Below are 18,338 nucleotides of genomic sequence, written 5' to 3' on the forward strand. Positions count from 1 at the left end.
GCAGTATTTTGAAATATCTGTTAATCAAAAATAACATAGTAAACTTAGTCAAAAATATGAAATGAATTGAAGAACGTCATGCAACGTAACTCATCTTTACCTCGTCTAATTTCTCAGTCGTTCCTGTCTCAATTATGTCATTTATGTAGCGGATGACATAATATCCACATTCAACATGTCCTTGTTGACAATGGTACTAAAAAATAAGATATAAAATTTGAATATTAGACATTATTGATTATAAACATTAACTTTAATTCATCCAAAAATGTTTAAAAGTTAGTTCAAAACAACATATACCTTTGGAAGAATCCATGTTGGTACTTGTCTATTTTGTTTAATCGCCACAACATTAAAAGTATGAAAAGCCCTATCAACATTATAAGAGAAAATGATATTAGAGCATGCTTGTATAAACTTCACAAGTAATAAATATATAAATAAAAACTAACGTGTCGATGACATCTTTGGTTTCTTCGGATGGACTTCCATAGAGTGAATCGAACCAGTAAACTTTGTTGTCAAAAGGGGCACAAACAAGGCTCTCACATACATTCTTCTCCACATGCATCACATCTAGACTATGCCTCACATCAAGACTTTGCCAATATAGAAGATCAAAAAAGACAGATCTTTTTTTCCATATATTTCTCTCACCGACAGTCTTCTTCTTCTTCTTCTTACCGAAGACCACATTAATTCCCTCCACCCGCTGATAAACTTCTTCTCCAGTTAATGGTCTTAGAGACATTTCATATTCTTGTGAGCCATTAAATGCCTTTTTCAATCTACGGTAAGGGTGATACCGACTAAGAAACCTTCTGTGACCAAGGTATACTGTCTTCCTATCATGTTTAAGTTGCATATAATGGGCGCCTTCTTCGCATATCGGGCATGTTTTATGCCCCTTAACACTGTATCCTGACAAATTTCCATATGCTGGAAAGTCATTTATCGTGGTGAAGATCATGGCACGTAAATTGAAGGTCTCTTGTTTATATGCATCAAACACATCAACACCTTCTTCCCATAATTTCTTCAGATCATCAATCAAAGGTGCCAAATACACATCGATATCGTTTCCCGGTTGTTTTGGCCCTGAGATCATCAAAGATAGCATGATATACTTTCTTTTCATACATAACCAAGGAGGCAAGTTGTAAATTACGAGGAGCACTAGCCAAGCACTGTGTGTGCTACTAAGATTACCATATGGGTTAATTCCATCCGTACAAAGCCCTAGCCGAAGGTTTCTTGGCTCGCCACCAAATTGAGAAAATTTTTGATCTATTGTTTTCCATTGAGGAGAATCTGCTGGGTGACGAAGCTTTCCATCACATATTTTCTCATCAAAATGCCATCTCAAGTTCTTTACATCTGTGGCATTAGCAAATAGACACTTAAATCGTGGTATTATTGGAAGATACCACAGAACCTTTGAAGGAGAACCTTTAGTCATCTCATTATAATCACCATCATCTTTCTTCATTTTGTATCTTGAAGTCCCACATTTAGGGCACTTATTCAACCCTTCATAATCATTTCTGAATAATATACAGTCATTAGGACACGCATGTATCTTCTCATATTCCAAACCCATCGGACACAAAATCTTTTTTGCCTCATACATTCGTTTCGGAAGTGAATTCCCTTTGGGAAGAATATCACTCAGCAATTCAATCAATTCCATAAAACTAGCATCGGTCCAACCATTTCTTGCCTTCAAATTCATTAGTTTCAATACGGTTATCAATCTTGTGTAATCATCTTTGCACCCCAGGTATAAAGGTGTCTCTGCATCACTATACAAAGTTTCCAAGGTGGAAGAAAACTGTGTAGAGGATTCAGACCTTATATCACGAAACATATCCGAAATTCTATCACCAAAGTCTTCATTCACAACCTTCTCATTTGCAGACAGTGTAGTCTTTCTAATTTCTCCATGCCATATCCAATTTGTATACCTCAAATTTATCCCATCACAGATAAGATGCTCTTTTATCTCAGAAATACTCCGTCGACTATTGTTTAAACATTTGACACAAGGACAATAATACAATCCATCTCTTTTACTAGGGGCATTTCTCTGAGCAAACTCAAGAAACTTTTCAACCCCATCCTCATATTCTTTGCTAATTCTCTTAGCTTTCATCCAACTACGATCCATTGTTCTACAGATTATTTAAACACTTTACTATCAATCAAAATTCATAACGAAGAAAAAAAATACAAAATAGCAAACAGATTATTTATTACTAAATTCTTATATTTATTACAAGAAAATTACCAAAAATTCGAAATAAATATCAAAAAATTATTAAAAAATTTAAAAACTTCACAACTAGTCAACTCCAAACATTTAAACATGTTTCTAATACAGTATATAAGAAGGAATTAAGGTTTTCTCACATCCAATACCCACTAATCAACACCAATCCACAGTTCAACCACATAAAAAATGCAAAATGAACAATACAAGCCAATCATAATGTAAAACTAACAAACCCATTTCATATATAACAGATTTTCATGGCCAAAATATTCAATAAAACAAGAAAAATTGAAAAGAATGAAAGAAGAGGATACTCACAGAGAGCAGAGAAGACTCAAATGCGAAGTGAGGGCTTCGAACGGCGGTGGACGGCGGCGGACACACCACAAGCTCAATGCAGGAGTTTCAACGGTGGGATAGTGTGGGGTATGACCGGTTTTTGGTGGTGGGACGGAGGGGACCGCGGCTGAGCAAGAATGAGGTGAAATGAGAGGCGTTTGAACGGCGGCGGACGGCGGCAAGGCACCACAAGCTCAATGGAGGAGTTTAAACAGTGGGATAGTGGCGGGAATGGCCGGTAATGGCAGTTTTTCGGTGGTAGGGCAAAGGGGGATCATGGCGCACTAAAGAAATGAGAAAGAAAGTGAAGCAAACTCGAGCGCCGGGGGTTTAGAAGAACACACTTTCCATGGCGGTTTTTAAGAAAACCGTCGTGGAAAGTTCAGCCCCTCTTCATTTTATTTACAAAAATGCCACCGCCTTTTTTTCCACGTCGTTTTTCTGCTTAACCGTCGTTATTTTGCGACGTTAAAAGTCTTTTTTCTAGTAGTGTGGTAACCCATGTAAATTTATAAAGCTACATACAAGGTCAATTCACAGTATAACGTGATCTGGAGAAAGTTATATATATATATATCTAAAAGCTAGGACTACAATTGCAGAAAATTGAGAATTCAGAAGATCATTATACCTGGGATATATATAGCCACGTAAATTTCAAGAAAAGGAAAGGCAAAAAGAAAGAGAGCCAAGTAGCACTCTACGTAATATGATGAAAGGGGGAGTTAATGAGAGGGAAGAGAAAAAGAAAAGAAAGACTAGAGGAGGAGGAGAGGTATTTGACAGCAGAAAAAAGACTGAAAGAGAGCACCTATGAAAAACTAGGTTTAGGCTACCTATATACATATATACATGTATATAAATAGACAAATTTAATTTCTCTTATCTAATTATTTAGAATTCTAGGGAATCATTTAAAACATGTATATATATAACATAAATATATCCAAAAAAAAACTTAAACCGATATGATACGTATATACATTTATATTCCTACTAAAACTACTACATATTCAAGATAACCAAGTTGTTTGGGATATTTTGGATTTCTTCCGTTTCACCTTTTATTTTACACACACACACACACTCTTAATAAATCATTGTTATTTTCTTTTTTTTTTTTAATATAGTATGTATACAGTTATATATATATTTGTGTTTATTTTATTTTATTTGATTCTCTTTTAAATATCTCTTTTTCTTGGATATATTATTATATTTTTTATTTATTTCCATGATCAAAGATTTAATCCAAACTTTCTATAATTAACCACTTACAAACCCAAATAAAATTTGGGATGTTACATTAAACATATAAAATACTCAAAATAAACAATGCAAAACGTCCAAAATGTGAAACCAATCAACTCATTTGATATAAAGTAGATTTATATAATCAAAACATCCAAGACATTAAGAAAAAAAACAGAAAAGAATGAATGAAGAGGAAACTCATGTAGTGGGAGAAGAGTAAAATGCAAGAAAAGATGAGTATGATCGGCAAAAGACGGCGGCAAGCCAAAAGGCCACAAATGGAGGACCAAAAATGACGGTAAAAGGTGAGGATTTGCCAAAAAATACACTTTGGGTAGTGGGATAGACCAGGGGACCACAGTGCTGTGTAACTATGAAATTGTGAAAACAAAAACGCATGATAGTTTAAAACTTTCTATGGCGGTTATATTAAAAACCACCATGGAAAGATCTTTTAATGACAATTATATTAATAACCACTGTTAAAAGAACTTTCCATGGTGATTAAATTAATAATCATCATGAAATATGAACAATCACTCCTTATAATTTCAAAAATGCTACTGTTTTTTTTTCACGGTGTTTTTCTTTTTAACCGTCGGCATCGTTATATATATATATATATATATATATATGTAGTAGTGTCTAGAACTCGTCTTCTTGACCTGTTCCAATAGTTATCAATTTCTTCAACATTGTGTTCTGCACCACGTAAAGCATCAAAGTACTTTATCATGTTATGTTTTTTAATGTTTAGTAACGAGCTAGATGTTATTTCTTGTTACCTCATTGGCTAAATCTGGAGGCACAACATAAACAGCAATATCAAGAGCACTTTCACGGAAATTATTGGGTGCCATTGTGTCCACTTTCACACACTGGATCCAGAAGAGGATGATAATAATCGATGTCCTTCCATTCGGGAGCTCGATGGGCAAGGAGGTGAAGTGATGTGTTCTCATCATTATCTTTCTCATTGCACAACTCACTTATTAGTGGTACAATATGGTTTAGTTCATCTAGGAAACCCCTTTCTCCCATTGTAGTGTAGTGAAGGGCATTTAAGCCCTTTTCATCCACCATTTCATAGCAATCTAGACAATTCTAGTATCTTTTTCATCATATATGAATTTTCATGAAGTGGTACAAAGTGAAGAGTCGTCCTTCCCTTGTTGTCTCTCATGTATGACGATCTTCTAGCTTTTCTTACCAACAACTCTGCCACAGCTGGATATGCACAAAGTGCTACCAAGTGAAGTAAAGCCCAACCATTTTCATCTGCTTGTTTTGTTGCCGACAAGTTTCTCGTCAACAACTTCCATACTATTCCTGTCAAGATAATATCAAATTAAACACCATCCGTTTCATCTAAAAATAGTTAACTGCTTCCTCACATGAACACTCTTGAAATTTGAAGTATTATAATGTTTCATAAGTATAGAAAAATAGGGAAGAAGCAACGAGAACAAGAGAAGAGAAGAGAGAAGAGGCGGAGGGAGACGAGATGTATCAACAGAATATAACTTGGGTCAGATTACGCATAGCATCTTGATTGCAGACTTTTCTATTTATATAGGCATTGACTAATGGCTTCCCATATCTAACTCATACTTCCCTAACTGCCTAAACTTCCTAACAGCCATAGCGATCTATAACTACCTATATTTTCACATCTTTTACAGTTACATATCATCAGGTAGCTCTCAATTTCAATAATAAACAATCCTTGCACCATAAGTGATTCAATGTCACCACTGACATGTTCAAGTAAGCAAAAGAAGTTCCTCATAATTTTTAAAACATCTAATGATACTCTTTCACTCAATCCATCAAACCCTTTATGGGCATTCAAAAATTAAATTATAAAACAAATATCTTAATTTATAAACCACCAACCATGCGCCCCTGAGCATTAATACCAATATAGTCTCTTAAGTTTACTTGATCCAATTTCATCACAAAGCTTATTTGAGTTCTTGTATTGTCCTTCATTCCATAACATCATAAAGTTTACAGCTTCCAACTTTATCTTTACGCATGTCGGTTAATTTTTTTGTTGTGGTTTTGTTTCTAAGAAATTAGATATATAAATGAAAAATTATTATAAATGATAAATTACAAAATCATTTAAAAAAAAAAACTGCATCGCCTGCGTTATCATGAAGGACCGCGGCATGCAAAGTAGTTTTTCCATTAGGGCCATTATATCGTGGTGATCACATTTATCCAATATTGTATCTACCACGTTCCAATATCATCTCTCAACAGCAATATAGAGTAGAGTTTCATCATTGACATTTTTACGAAAATATGAGTGATCTAGCTAGTTCTTCCATTATTAAGACATCCACCACTTCTCTATGACCATAACGAGCTGCTTCATGCAAGGCCGTGTCCTTCTTATCATTTATTGCTCTTATAAGTTTTTTTCAGCTCCAACTTCATAAGCTTTAGCATAATCAATTAATTTTTTTCACTATTTCATGATGTCCATACCTTGCTGCTATATGAAGTATGGTATCACACTTTACACAGGTCTTTAAAAGAAGCGCAGGACACATACTTAAAGCCTTTTCCACCAATGTCTCTGATCATGAGACTGACACATAGTCAGAATACTTCCTCAATTATATATGAAGGACTGTATTTTTATTTTGGCTTAGTACGGACTCAATTTGCTCACCCTTCCCTTCAAAGGCATCGATCTTACCTTCCACTGCAGTTTTGTTCTATGCTTGTGATTGTGATATTTGTACAGTTGTTGAGATCAGAAACTTGTTCTGCTGATGTGATTTCGGTGGCTTCTGTCTTGCTGGACGTAGCACTATCAGTTGTTCGGTCAAGTTTTTGTTTGAAATGCTTAACGGTTTTATCGAAAAACCGTTAAGTATTGTTTCGTATAGGAATATTTGACGGTTGTTCACTAAAATCATCAAGTATATTTTTAAAATACTTGATGGTTTTATGCAATAACTGTCAAGTACTGTGTTTTAAAATCACTAATTAGATATATTTCGCTCGAACTTAGTTTCAGATTTCATGCGCCCTTCCTCTTTTGCATGCTCTCACTAAACCTCCCACCCCTCTAACCTACCTTCTCCACCTCATTTTTGAAACTTTCCTATTGATTTCATAATTTCTCCTCCATCTTCATTGCGTTTTGCAGTCCATGGCTTCGTCTCCTTCTCTCTCCGCAATGTTGCATCACAGTTCGCTCTAATCTCTATCGTTCGTGTTTGTTTCTGCTTTTATTGCTGAAGGTTGGTCATGGCTTCTTCTTCTCCTTCTCCTTCCTTGTTGAATGACATTGTTTCGTGCTGCTTGAAGTGTATGTATGGTTGTTCTAGCTGAAGTGGGTTCTGTTTGCTTGAGGTTGAACATGGGTTTTGATTTTGATTGTTTGAAGTTCAATATGGATTCTGATTGCTTGAATGTCGGTTGTAATTATTTTAATTTCAATGTCGGTTTTGATTATTTCAATGTGTTAAAGCATTAAATGGTAAGAGTGTAAAAGAATAAGGAAAGGGAATAAGAAATGATGGGAAATGGCATTGTTTTAGATAGTTTTAGGTCATTTAGATTTAATTAAACTTGCATGGATGATAGTTTTAGGTGTTAGGTTTTGTGAATTGAAATTGCGTTGCTCGTTTAATGCTGAAAGATTTATTTTTTGAAGCTAAAGTAGCGGAAAGAGAAGGCATAAGGCCTAGAAAGTGCACATTTTAAGCCATTATGCTGCTGAATTTTTTTCAATTGAAAGGAGACATGATTGAATTTAGATGGCATTGTTTCTAAATTCAATAGCTTCATTTTTATTATGAAGAACTAAACTTCCATATAAGTCGGTTGGAATTAAATGGCTTTGTTTTTCTTTCATGAACGTTGTTATTAATAATGATATTGCTCTGCTGTTGGTTTGCTATTTAGTAATTTTTTGAAAGTTTACAAATAGAGGGCATAAAACCTAAAAAATGCTTATTTTTAAGTGTTATGCTGCCAATTTTTTTCAAATGGAATATCATATGATTTAATTTATTTCAGTTACTTGTTGTTAGTAACTAGAATTACTAGTTGTTAACAGTTGGAATAGTAGAATTAAAATTAAAAAAAGGTAACATGCGATCAATGGTGACTTATTGAGTTCCTATCTTTGTTTAATTCGCTCAACATGTTTGAGTTGCTGATCACATTTCCCTCTAAATGTTTAATATCAGATGGGGACCATAGATAAGAAATAGATGTCTACCAACCTACTATTAAAGGAATATTGAGACAGCGTAGAATATTTTCTTAAGTTTAAGGTTGAGCATGCCAATGATCGCAATCACATTATTTACCCTTGTGTTAAATTTTGCCTTCTAAAGAGGGTTCTACCATCAGTTTGTGAGAGCCACTTAATTATTAATGGAATTGATCAAAATTATAAGTATTGGACAAAGTATGGGGAGACAAGAGATGTGGCTAATAGTAGCTGAGGGTAAAGTGAAAGATGTGGATCAACTAATTTTAACACAAGTACATATAAAGCTGACTGTCTTGAAGATATGGCCAACATGATTGAAGGGGAGTTTGAAGATTGTCCAGAAACGTTTGAGAGGTTGAAGAGTGACGTGGAGACACCTTTGTATGAATGTTATATTGAGTTCACAAAATTGTTTGTAGTTCTGAAATTGTGTAACTTGAAGGCAAGAAATAGTTGAAGTAACACAAGCTTCGCAAAATTGCTTTTGCTTATGAAACAAATGCTATTGAAGGAAGATGAGCTTCTAAGCAAAACGTATGATGTAAAATAAGTGTTGCACTCTGTCAGCCTAAGCTATAAGAAAGTGCACGCTTGTCCCAATGATTATATTTTGTTTAGGAAGGAATATAAGTTACTAACTGAATGTCCTAAGTTTAATGCATCACGCTACTAAGAGAACAGGAAGAGTCCGAAGAAAACGCTATGGTATTTTTCTATTGTACCAAGATTCAAATGCTTGTATAGCAGTAAAATATCATAAATCTAAAGTGGCATGTGGATGAAAAATTAAAGACAGCATGCTTAGTTGCATTGAGCACCCCAATTTTTTAGTAGTGTAATTTTACATTTGATCTTTTTATTGGTGCAATTTTATCTCTAATCTTATTTCTCAAGTGTACTAAAAAATCATGAGTAAAATTGAACAAAAAAAAGGGATTATAGGTGAAATTGCAACACTAAAAAAATTGAGGTGTTGAGTGCATTTGAGAAATAAAATCAGGGGTAAACCTTTACACTGGATAATTAAATACAGAAAAAAAGCAAATAATTTTGGAACCAAATGTCAAGCAGTTTAACTTTAATGAATCAAAGGCTAGCTCCCACCAGATGGCGCCTTTCGCGCCTCTCTATAATTACTTTTTAGACAAATTCATGATTAAAAAAAAAAATCCATAAACAAAGGAACTAATAATCTAGCCAATTTAAGTCCTTTTTTTTTCATGTGCCAATTGAATTTCTATAATGTTTCACCTTATTCTTTTACCTTTAGGTGCTCTATTGTTTTTCTAAATTGGGGGGAAAGGGTTTAAATTCATTAAAAAAAAAAAGAGCTTTAAAAGAGATGCCTGATATCATACATACAAATAGAAAGACATGTGCATTTAGTTTGGTTGCAATGCTTTAAAGATTTGTTTAAACTAATTGTTGTATGTGGTATAACTTTATTAACTTATTTTGATACTTAAGACATCATTGTCGGTTAAGGAGATAAAAAAAATTCACTATGATATACTCCCTCCGTTCCTTATTATAAGAGACGAATAACCGAATTACGTTGATCAAAAAAACAGTTAAAATTAGTTAAGAACAATCAATGTGTAAAAAGTATCATTTTTTTCTAAGAATACCCTCATTAATAAGGAGAGAGAACATGAGAGAGAACAATGGTAAATTATTAAAAGAAAGAGAAGTGGGAAGGAGAGAGAGTGTGAGTTGAAGACAATAAATATGGGTAAAATAAAAAATCAACACAAAAAAGTAGAGACAACTTTTAAGTGTCTCTTATATATAGGAACATGCCATAAGCATCAAATGTCTCTTATAATAAGGAACAGAGGGAGTATATGATTATGGATATATATATATATATATATAAGTTATTTGTTCATTGCACATGAATAATACTATATGTTAGATCATTTAATTAATTACTTTCTTTACCTTTTTTACAAGTCATTTTCAATATTTTTTACCAGAATTAAAAAGTGGTTTAAAACTTATCAACAATACATGAAAATTAACAAAGTGTTAATTTTTCTCTTATTAACCCCATTCTTTAAAAATATAAACAAAATTACATTAAATAAAATTAATATATATAAAGGAATGTAACAATTATTTCATGTAATACTATATACTTCCTCTTTAATATAAGATCTAATTTATAGTTCAATTTAAACTACAAATTACATGTTAAATAGTTTAATTAATGACTTCTTTCATAAGTGATTTGCAATATTTCCAACAGAATTAAAGACCTGTTTAAATATAATTAATTAACTCTACATGAAAATTAACAAAGTTTTCAATTTGCATCTTACTAAGCCGGTAAGCCCATTCTTTAAAAAAAAATACTCCCCCTGATTTTTTTTTTATTTGAGCCTGATAACTAAATTACATGGTTTAAAAAATAGTTAAAATTAGTAAAAAGTAATAAAAATGTGAAAAATGGATTTTTTTTTTTCAAGTATGCCCTTATTTATAAGGGATAAGTAAAAGGGAAAAAGTATGAAAGTTAATGTAGTAAACTTTTTAATTAATGTAATATATAGAATTAATTGGTGACAAAAATAATAAAAACATATTAAATATTTAGACAACCACAAGTGAGATCTTATAAAAGGAGCCAAGGTTTTTATGAGAAAGATAAAATAAAAGTAATATAAAGAATGTGACAAAAAGTCAAGGTCAAAAGGGGGGGAAGGTTTGTGGGTCCTAGGTAGCTTCTTTTCAAAATACCAATGTGGTCTTTTTCAATTTCACTTGTAATAGTTTCTTACTACCAAGAAAATCATTAGATATATAAAATCTTCCACTTTTACTCTTATTAAATACTAGTATATTTTTTTTTATCCATTCTCTCTTTTTACCTTTACATTTGTCTCCCTTAATTAAGAGAGATAGAATTGAAAATTAATCATTAAAAATGGAATAAGCGACAAATAAAAAGAATCAAAATTCCTTTCTATAAGTGACAATTAAAAAAGACTAAAATAGTAATAAAAATACTTTAGATTGATGTTCCTGAGACTAGACAATGCCCTGATTATATGAGTTTGAAGTGGACAAGGGAAGCATGAGGAAGACTAATCTAACAGCTCTCCTTTACCACAAAACTACATCGTTTTAGGGAGTGTTTGCATAACCTCAAAAGCACTTCTTAGAAGCACTTTTTTACAAATCGAGACAAATTCCTCCATATATTTACTTCGTATATCATAAAAGTAATTTTAAAATTATGGTTTTATTTCTACCCAGGTAAAATGTAGTTAGTGAGTAGTACTTGTTTTCTTTCCAAAGAACTAGAAAATTCCCCCGGCCCGGATTAGTGTATTTGAATAAATTTTAAATTCTAATAAATTACACTATTTTAGGTGGCTCAAGATTTACTTTTTTATAAGAATATTTTTTTTTATTCATTCAAATAGAATTTGAATTAGAGATGCGGAATTTAGGGAGAATTGATAAAAATTTGAAATTAGTTATTTATTTCTCCATTTAAGTGTCCAATTGACATATTATTTAATTAGGATACTCCCCATTTAATTTAATATATTAAAATGCTAATCAAGATGTTATTCAAATTCAAAATTAATTATTAAATTTTTTCATTTGAGCCTCTAATTAAAATTTTATTTATTTATAGTGTTTTTTATTTAATTCAGTATATTCAAATTTTAATCAAAATATTATTTAGATCACATTAATTGAATATATTTAGATTGTTGGAATGGCTGAACACCCAAGAGGGGGGTGAATTGGGTGTTGATTAAAATTAAAAATCTTTTCACAATGTAATGAAATTCATAAGAAATTCTAAGTATAAAAACAATGAATCGAGATAAGCATAATCACAGTAGTAAAATAGTTTAGCTGGAAATATAAAGAGGTAAGGGAAGAGAAGATGCAAACAGTTATTTATCCTGGTTCGGTCTTCACTGACCTACGTCCAGTCCCCAGGCTCCCCCTGAGATTTTCAATCGACTATTTCCCTCAGGTTTAACACGGGTACTTGAGAACCGCTACAACCACAAGTTTGATCCGGGCACTTGTGTCGCCACTTACAATCGTTCGACTAACCAATCTAATTCAACAACAACCTCTCACTGAGGTAATACTCCCCCTTACACACCGTAAGGATACAATCTAATAATGATAATGAAGATTGAATATTTCTTCTCTCAAAGAAGTGATAGACGACTCTTAAGCACGTTTGGGAAACTCTCCTCTCTATCTTACGAATACATAAGTTTTAATCTATGAAGTACAGAGACAGGGAGTTTTCTTTCAGAGCTCTAAATGACAATATGTTGATTCGGCATTTTAGCATTTGATGTTGTAAGCTCGGACTCTTCTCTTTTCTTCTTTTTTTTTTTTTTCTTGTTTTGAATGCTCTTCTATTTATAGATGATGTTAGGTAGTTGACCATTGAGCTTTTTCTTCCCGTTTGGCTTGAAGAATATGACCGTTGAAACTAGCTGTTGGAAGCTTCTGATGAACGTCGATTCTTCACATCATAAATTCGTTGTGGCTCTTTATCTGAAATAATCTTCCTCAGATCAAGTGATAAGTATCTGATAATCTTAGAAACTATAAGTTGGAAAACATGGAATCAATCATCAGATATTTAGATATTCAAAACGTAAGATGAACTTACTTGATCGATGTCTTGATCGATAAAGCTTTGATCGATTATATTATCGATTAATTACATGAAGAAAAGATATAGCAGATAGATGCAATTATCGAATAGATTATGGATCATATGATGATCGAACAAATGATCGATAAATGAAGAAACATGAACACAGTGAGCTTTAAATGATTTATGCAAGAATAAGCCTTTTCAAGTTATGTTTGCCTTCGTATCCTTTTAATAGAGAGATGTGTAAAGGGAAGGCTGAGAAAAGCTTAAAGATAAAAAGATAAAAGATTTCGAAATCACCGTGAAATGCTGTTATGAAATGAACTTGTACAATGATCGAGCAAGTGATCGAAAACTTGTTGATCGATCATGCTATCGATAAACAAGGTGTTATAGAAACAGATATTAAAGCAAATAATGATCGAACACATTATCAATAAATGGATGATGGATAAGGTTATCGATAAACAAAGTATTATAGAAACAGATATTAAACCAATAATAATCGAACACATTATCGATAAACAAATAATAGATAACCTTATCGATAAACAATAAGCAAAAGTATATTCGGAGAAAACACATGCTATGTAGGTTGATCGAATAGGTGATCGATTAATGAGTGATCGATAAAGTTATCGATAAAGTAAAACAAGGAGATTTAATCCTGTAAATTCAAAGAACTGATTTATCGATCATGTTACGTGAAAAACAGGGTAGACATGTAAGAGCAATGATAGATCATATTATCGATAAATAACTGATCGATGAGGTAATCGATAAATGGAGACTAAAGCAAAACATAGAATGAGTAGAACGCATTACCATTTATCTGTCTTCTCATCGATAATCTATTTATCGATCATGCTATCGATAAATGCCTATTTATCCATAACGTTAACTTTGTTTATCGATCAAGTGATCGATAAATACATCTATCCATAATGTTATCCGAAAACCATTTATCCAATAGGTTATAAAACCTCAATAATGCATATGAAGATAAAAGAGAAGAATTAAAGAGATAGTACCAGGAACTCGATAAAATGATCGAATATGTAGTTGCTTGATCAGGCTAAAGTAACATCTGATAATGGCTTTTCATTTCCTCATTTCTTCTAGTGCTTTTACTCAATAACATGTTTGAGTAGTATGTTGTTTGAGAGATTAATCAATCAATGTAGAACTTCTGGTCTTTGCCTCAATAAATTCGAAGTCTGATTCAAGCAGAACGAAGGTCAACTTTGAGTGATCATAACTCTTCCAATTCAACTCCAAATTTTGCAAATGACCTATCCCCAGAAAGCTCTTTGAGTCTACTTTCTAATGCAACAAGAATCACCCAAAAATTCGTTGTGGTTGAAAAGTTATCTTCATCACAATGACTAAAGGTCGGAATCAAGGCGTTAATCCTTACTGCAATGTTTCGAGCAATATATCTCCCTCATATGAAACTCTTTGAAGTTGATTTTGGTGTCCATGAACCGTGTTCTGAGTCTAGTTTCATATGAATTAAGTTTCGCCTCAAACGGATTTGTGGTTTGAGAGATATTGAAGAAATACCGAACCTATGTCAGAGCTGAACGAAGAACAGAGCATAACAGAGGATGCATTTTATCGATAACTTGATCGATAAATGGATGATCGATCAAGTGATCGATAATTGCCCATGAAAATCACCTCTGAAGCTTATTTTCCATGTTTATATGAAGGGTGACTCAATATATGATGGTATAATTTCCCGGTTGTATATTTTAGCTTCCGACTGAGCCATCCAAACTTCTGATTGAGCATAACAACCTTTAACATCAAATCTATGAACTTGAATCTTGATATTTCCATTCGATCTTGCAAGTTCTTTTCTCAATCTCTCTTCTTCTTCTTCCTCTTGATCATTCTCGACAACTCAAAGTTCAAACTCTTTTCTTTTCTTGAGGAAACTACAAAAGATATTAAGTATGATAGTTAGTCAAAATATGAGGTAAACAATTTATGCAAACTTTTTGCTCTATTATTTGACATCATCAAAACTAATCATATCTAACATAGATCCCATAATATCATACTTGACTCATTTTTAAACGAATCGGATATTACATGTTTTAAGAATAACTAGAAAATTTTCTCCCACGCATTGCACGGATTAGAATATTTGATTAAATTTTAAATTCTAATAAATTATATTATTTAAGGTAGCTCAAGATTCACTTCTTATAGAAGTGTGATTTTTTTATTCATTCAAATGATATTTGAATTAGATATTCAGAAATTAGAAAAAACATATAAAAATTTAAAATTATTTATTTATTTCTTCATTTAAACCCCAACTGATGTATTATTTAGGAAAAATTACAAATAAAGACCCCTGAATATGTAAAATTATGATCTGGGACTCTTAATTTAGAAAATAGTAAATAAAAACCAGATCCTATTTTTGTAAATATGAAATTATGGTGAAATGTCTGAAATGCCTCTTAGCCAAATAACAAGTTGACCATAAAAAATGACAATTTCAGTAGATCAAATCACAATTTGGCTGAGGGTATGCCAAATGACAAGTTCACTTCAGTGAATGAAAATTTTAGTAAACCAAATTATAATTTGGTTGAGGGGCATTTTAGACATTTCATCCACATTTCATAATTGCAAAAATAAAATCGGGTCTTTATTTGCTATTTTCTCACTTGATGGTTCCAAATCGCAATTTTACATATTTGGGGTCTTTATTTGCTATTTTCTCACTTGATGGTCCCAAATCGCAATTTTATATATTTGGAGTCTTTATTTGCAATTTTCCCATTATTTGATTATGATACTTCCCATTTAATTCAATATATTCAAAGATATTATTCAAATTCAAAATTAATTATTGATTTCTTCATTTAAGCCTCCAATTAAAATCCCATTTAATAATGATACTTCTCATTTAATTCAATATACCCAAATCCCAATCAAAATACTCCCTCCGTTCCTTATTATAAGAGACAAATAACCAAATTACGTTGATAAAAAAAACAGTTAAAATTAGTTGAGGACAATTAATGTGTAAAAAGTATAATATTTTTTCCAACAATGCCCCCATTAATAAGGAGAGAGAGTATGAGAGAGAACAATTAAATTATTAAAAGAAAGAGAAGTGGGAGGGAGAGAGAGTATGAGTTGGAGTAGGAGTAAAATAAGAAATCAATATAAAAAAATAGAGACAACTTTTAAGTGTCTCTTATATATAGGAACATGCCATAAGCATCAAATGTCTCTTATAATAAGGAACGGAGGGAGTATTATTCAAATCCCATTAATTGAATATATTTAAATATCATAATATTATACCCGACTCATTTTTAAATGAAGTGGGTATTACAAGTTTTCAAGAGTATAATGATTATTAGTTGGCATCTAATATTTTAAAATATTTTTTAATGGCATCTAATATATTAAAATAATTGTTATGGCATTAAACATCATAAGATTTTTTTTTTAATAGAAGTGTTAAAGTGATTTTTAATGGAATTTTATTCTTAAAATATTTTTCTCAGTAGCAACATACACTTTAAACCTAAGATACTAAGCATTACTAAAAAATATTACTGGATATTATTAAAAATTCATATTACTGGATATTTTGAAAATGATCTTAGGGTGTCAAATGCTATATACTAGGCGCTATTGAAAAAATATTCCAAAATTTTGAATACAAAAAACAAAACAAAAAAAACACTTCAAGCCACTACTCACCATCCACTATTTTACCCTAAAATGATGTAGTTTTTGGTAGAAAAATCCAAATGCTGTGAAGCAGAACTGGTAATATGGGTTAAACCCATCAATAATGGCGAGTTAGGGTTAGTTAGAAACTAACTAAGCTAACAAACAAAACTTTTTAACCCACACTACCTAGCCCACAAGGAGGGCTAACTTGCATTTATTTATTTTTTAATTTTATTAATTATTAATTATTATATTTTATATCCTAGCTAAAAAATTAAAAAATTGCCTACATCATTTATTTGATGTTTTCAATCAAGTATTTGAAAGAAAGACAAAAATTTCATCATATTTAGTTTATATTGTATAAGAAAAAACTATTTTAAAAAAAGAAAATAATAGTTGGCAACCCACTATGGCCGAAGCCAATTTACCATTACACAAGGTCTTTTCAACCTGCACATTCAGTCATCAACATACTATGGCGGGAGCCAATCCGCCATTATACAAGGCCTTGTCAATCCTTACTGCCTAATTCTAACTCGTCATGAGCCAACCCACAAGCTGTAGGTTAACCCATATTAGCACCTCTACTGTGAAGCACGGCATGAAGGACTAGGGCATGAGTTCATTTTAAAATAATAGAAAACGGTAATTTTTTTAATTATCGGATAAGGTGCTAAAATAATCCAGAAGTGTACGCAGAGCAACATTTAACACCCGAAAGTTTTTTTTGGCTCTAAAATGCCTTGGAAGTTTAATTTTGTAGCAAATATGCCCCGAAGTTAACAGAAACTTGACCGCTAATTCCTTTTGACTTACTTATGCTGACGTAGCTACTGGGGTAGGATAAAAATTGAGACACGGTTCCTTCCTCTCTCCCGCCCCTGCCTCTCTCCTTCATTTGCTCTTTCTCTAAAACGAAAAAAATTCATTCCTCTTCCATCATTCACCATTGCTCAGAAGCTAAAAACAGGTTCATTCACCCACCTTCATATTTAATTGCCTTGCCATCCCGCGCTTTCTTCGTCTCCATCGCCGCCACCCATCACACTGCTATGTTTGTATGCTCATTTACGTTGTTCCAGTGAGCTCAGATTTTTGGCATATTCCAATCAACAAAGATTATATAGCCCCTCAATGATTTAAGAGATAGAAAGGTGTGTTTTGATGGATACATTCAAGGACAACTGTGGCTCCATCCTTCTTCCTCTTTTTGGCATATTCCAATCAACAAAGATTATATAGTCCCTCAATGATTTAAGAGATAGAAAGGTGTGTTTTGATGGACACATTCAAGGAGAACTGTGGCTCCATCATTCTTCTTCCTTGCCTTATAAGCAATGCAATAAGCACCTGCAGGATTAAGTTTATTAGAAGAACCGTCAATAAATTTATACACTAAAAAAGAATTGAATCAATGTGGATGCAGCGTCCAAATTAGGAACCAATCAACGTTTTAATACCTAAGCCTTCTTCCTCTTCTACAACGAACGATTCAAATTGAAAAGATTGTCACCGCTTCTCATAGCGTTCACTGCTATAGCAGAGACTCTTTACCTCTATTTTGGAGGATTTTTTACTTTTCTTTTAGGGGAACATAAAAAGAATGGATGTAATTAATAAGTGCCCCACATTTTACTTCTATTTCGAATAGACGAGAAAAGTTCAACTTTTTTTGTCTATTCAAAAATAGACATAAAAAGTACTGCTTTTCATGTTTGTTTTCATAGAAACAGAAGTGAAAATGTTACTTTTCACATCTGTTTTTATAGAAACACAATGGTGTTCAAATAGACCCGTCTAAGTTGACCCATCCCAGTCCCGGCCATATCGGGTCGGGACTGAACAAAAAATAAGATCGGGACAGAACGGGACAT

The sequence above is a fragment of the Neltuma alba genome, unplaced genomic scaffold (assembly GCF_004799145.2).
Source record: "Neltuma alba isolate B1F8T4 unplaced genomic scaffold, ASM479914v2 tig00001496_pilon, whole genome shotgun sequence".
Lineage (NCBI taxonomy): Eukaryota > Viridiplantae > Streptophyta > Magnoliopsida > Fabales > Fabaceae > Neltuma > Neltuma alba.